The following is a 4,792-nucleotide window of genomic DNA, read 5'->3' on the forward strand; positions in this document are numbered from 1 at the left end:
TCTTACAAACCCCTGTAGGAAGCAGTGAAACGCCAGATCTAGGGGGAAAACCGCTGAATTGGCAACAATGTGCCTTGTCGCTCCAGTGTCGCCAACACGAGTCTTACAAACTCCTGTATGAAGCCCGGTTCAGATGGTGCTTGTTTTCTTGCGTGTTTCGTTGCTGGCTAGCAAGCTGGGTGCCGTGGTGGCTACGATGCTGGCTTCCGTGTTGGCTACTGTGATGGATGTTGTTCTCACGGAGCTGGCGCTTTTCACAGTTCAAATTGGAAAATTATCTGCTGTTTCATCTGTTGCCAACACTCATGATCAGAAAGAAACTAAACCGTGAGTAGAAAACAACTAAAGTCCTACATTAACAATAGTGAATGTCGTAATAAGGTAATTAAGCCATAAGGAAAAAACAGCCAAAGTCCGATATTTAATTGCTGTTTCTTAGAAACTAGAGAATATAGAAAAAACAGGTTTAGTTGGAAAACAACGAACATGGACGACATGTTTTCAGTGGTGATAATATATAATCATCTTTGGTTCCAGCCTCCAAGCCATCAAGAAAAATTGCAAGGAACTTACCCTCGAAATCCAGCCAGCTAGCCATCAAAGGAGCCACCGGAGCGCATTAGTTTCAGCAAGTGAGCACGCAGGCTAGCCATCAGCGCAGCCACCTTGGAATCCATCACGGAAACACGTACCGTCTGAACCAAATCACAGTCTACTATATACAGTCACGAAGCTTGAGTTTTGAGGGTGCTAGAAAAAATAGACTCTGACGGTTCTATCACAGTCTAATAGATACAGTCACGCAACTCATACGTATAAAATATGCCAACATTTGACAGCTGGCGCGACAGTAGCCCTCTAGCGGCAGGCAAGTTAAAAGTGTGCACACGACTTATGATAACACATCAGAAAACAGGTTTTGCGTAGTTTATTTTATATTTTTATGCTATACAATAAGTGTATATGGTTCTTATTAATTCTACTTTAGAATCCTGAAAGAATTTCACACGCAGCTAATCTACAAGTTTCAGAAGCTGGGAATAAAAGTAATTCTTTCTGCTCCTTACAACTGAATCATGGCTCTGATCACGTATCATGGTTTGAAATAATATAATTGTTCGTGCGTGGTCGGTTAATTCATTCATTCCTAAATATATTTATGAATCATTGGAACTTTGTATTTCCTGTGAGAAGAGTAAAAATTAGTAGCTTCAGAATTGTAGGGCATATCTCGTAGGGTACATCGCGTGGTGAACTCCTCTCCCTATTTCCTGAGAAATTAACGATTTTGCATACCGCAAATTGGGGTAAACTTGAAAATAAAGAAAAGGGGAGGATTTAAACATTAATATGAAGTTCATTATTTTTCCATTTCTTAAGAACCTGTATTTCCTTTATTATTTTGAGTCACAAATAGCGCTGATGTTATGGTTTAAATTTTTATGGCAAGTTTACCGCATTTTACATTACATTTCCAGTTTTCACACATAATGCCTAAGTTTAACTTATCCTACCTATATAATACGTAATTTACATGCACTTACTGTTAATATGACGTAGGTGAGAACAAATAAATGAACACACAATTTTGTTAAAAAAAATTGTAACTTCAATTAACTCAGAAAATGTAGGCCTAATTTTATTTTCAGAGCAGAAGTGATGTAAGTCAAAAATGGGTAATTAGGGGTTAAAGTAAACATACTGTAAAATACAGCGCAAAGTGGCAGTTAATATTGAATGTATTTAAACTATTAATAGTCGGTGAATAGAACGAAGGATATATTAATTGCTACTTTGCGCTGTATTTTACAGAATTCTTACTTTAAACCTCATTACCTGCTTTTGACTTACACCACTTCTGCACTGAACGGCTCAAATAATCACTGGGAATGTAAAATCAACACCAATAACAGTCATGCAAATTATTACAGAAAAGATTGCTTTTTATATTAAATTTAAAAAGGCTCTTTTATTTCTTGAGAACTTAATACGTCTGCCACATGAATCTGCACTAACACATCAGAAATTTATCGACACAGTCTGGATTTATTCAAGAAGTGAATATTTTGCAAAAGGATTACTATACTCCATGAATTCTTGTAAAATTAATACCATGATACCTACTTGAATGCTATACAAGATTCAACTTTTTAAAAATATAAAGAAAAAAACACGAATACAAAAATTATGGAATTACTTGCATTAAAAACTGTAGATATATTATCCAAAATCGGACTGGTTACACATTTACACATATGATCTCTGCAAAAAAATAATATACTGTAACAGGTATTTACTTTGTTTTTATTTAAACTGTTCTTCCTGACATACAAATAGGTAACCGATAACTAATAAATGTTTTATAGAACACAATACGTAGGCTATCTACAACGTGGATTATTGGTTATGACTGAGTTATGATTTTCTCTTGGTCTTTAGGGAATCTGAAGAACGACAAATTCGGAGATTTAAACTTGTTGTTACTGCGATTTTCGTCATTGCACACATTGCCTTTATTCCGACGCATGATTAAAACGTTATTATAACATCTCGCATCCCTTTAAAGCACGTGCTGGCTGTATCAACCCTATGACCAGTGCCTTGCCTGCCGCTTGGGCGCTAGTGTCGCGAATGTTGGCAAAAAAAGTGTTGAAGTTGCGCGACTGTATGTATAAGACTGTGGTTCTATTTTGCATTGCCTGTAATGAGGCGATAGTAGCGATCCTAGTGGTGAGCAACTATCTAATGTTTGCATATTTACTACGTATTGACCTTCGCAACTGTATAACTAGACTGTGACCAAATCCCATGACTAATCTCTCTCCCAATGATCTCAGTGGAAGTGACATGGCTTGTGCTGCTCAAAGATATATGCCACTCAAGCGCAACTATCAAGAAACCTGTATGGTGGTCAATTCAAACCGGGAAGATCATTCTGTAGGATCCTGTATTTTTTTTTTACTTTGTGTGTTACAGCGAGTATAGAAAAAACCATGCTATGCTTCTAAAAAGTTATGTCTCGCACCGTAAAATATTCCTAAATGATACATTACAGTGCTGTAATAAATATAATGAAAATATGGCTAGAACGTTTTGCGCAACTGCAGTTTCATTAATAAGATATTTATCTTGATTTTTCCATGTATTCGTCTACAATCATCTTATTCGGATTATAAAGAGGGCTAGTGTTGCCAAAGGAAGAGCTCTATCGGAAGCAGATCGGTGCTGTAGGTTTGTTGTTATTAGTTTGCGGTACGGTGCGAATTGAGAATTCTGATGAGGGAGGGATAGAATCCTAATTATCCTCATTCGATACGGCTCAACGCTTGGTCGCACTGAGTTGCTTGTCTCGCATTTTGATCATAATAATAATTATATCCATGAGCAGGCTTAAGATACGATGTGTAATTCCTAAGTTATTGATTGTAGCCTAGATCTAGGATTGTAGTCAGCTTGCCGGTGATGATAATACATAAATATTATTTTCTTTGCTTACTTTATACTTTATAAAGTATACTCGTATTAAAGCAATTATATTTTGTGAGGGGGAATAGAAGTTATTCCTGACAGGGATGTTAATATGAATTTATGAGAGGGGGGATCACTTTTCAATAGGGGGAAATCCCCCCATCCCCCGTTAATTCGCACCCTGGTTTGTAGCTAAATTACAAATCTGCCAATTTGCATGCATAATGCGCGAGTCACCCACAATTAGCTCACGACTTTCGTTCTCCCTCATTGACATGATAATCTGTGGGATGTGGGATTTAAAAGTGATAGCATAATTTTCGTGCCTAATATCACGTTTTCAAGTCATTGTTGTTATTGTTATTATTATTAAAAAGGCTATCTCCTACTAAATTCCCATCTTCCGCATTTCATCTGGCGTAGGTTGGCAGCTCTGATGTTACATACGCTATATGACGTAAGAATGACGTAAGACGTTTAGTTCAGTATTTCCCCGGGCTGAACGCTTGGTCGCACTATACATGCAGTATCAGCCGTACCCTTTTTTTTCGTATAGATTAACTGACGAATTGCTTATGCTTGGAAATTGAATAATTAATCTGCGTGTTGTGTACTCTTTATGTTTGTGTAGCTAAAATGATGAATTTTTTATGCTTGTAAATTAAATTAATATGCTTGTTATGTATTGTATATTTTTGTATAGCTCAAATGATTAACTGTTTCTGCTTTAAAATTGAATTAATCTGCTTGCTGTGTATTGTATGTTTTCAACTGATGAATTGTACATACTTGTAAATCGAATTAATCTGCTTGCTATTATGTTACATCGTATATTTTTGTAGAGTTACCAGCGTATCTCAGTCGGCAGACTCACTTGGCTGCTGATCCGGAGCTGCATTAGGGCTTCGGTTGGATTCGCGCTTGGGCTGATTATCTGGTCGGGTTTCTTTAGAAATTTTTCCCAAATGTAAGGCAATGTCAGGTAATCTGTGGCGAATCCTCGGTCTCACCTCATCTTGCCAAACAATTGTATAACTCTTTACTTGTTACACTTCTTAAAGCTTTAGGGCCGTATTCATAGACATTTCGCAGCAAGCGCTACGAGCGTACTAAGCTAGCCCCGGCTATCTACTGGTTACTAGTAGAGAATTCAAATCATATCCTATCGCTAACACTGGTTTATGAATACGAAAAACGCTGATAATCCACCGAAAGCCCGCGCTAAAAATGTCTATGAATACGGCCCTAAATGTTGATATAAAGATCTACAGAATACAATAAATGAAAATAATAAGATCAACAAGTTATTCTGCTGATGCGAAGA

The sequence above is a fragment of the Periplaneta americana genome, chromosome 10 (genome assembly GCF_040183065.1).
Source record: "Periplaneta americana isolate PAMFEO1 chromosome 10, P.americana_PAMFEO1_priV1, whole genome shotgun sequence".
NCBI classification, from domain to species: Eukaryota; Metazoa; Arthropoda; class Insecta; order Blattodea; family Blattidae; genus Periplaneta; species Periplaneta americana.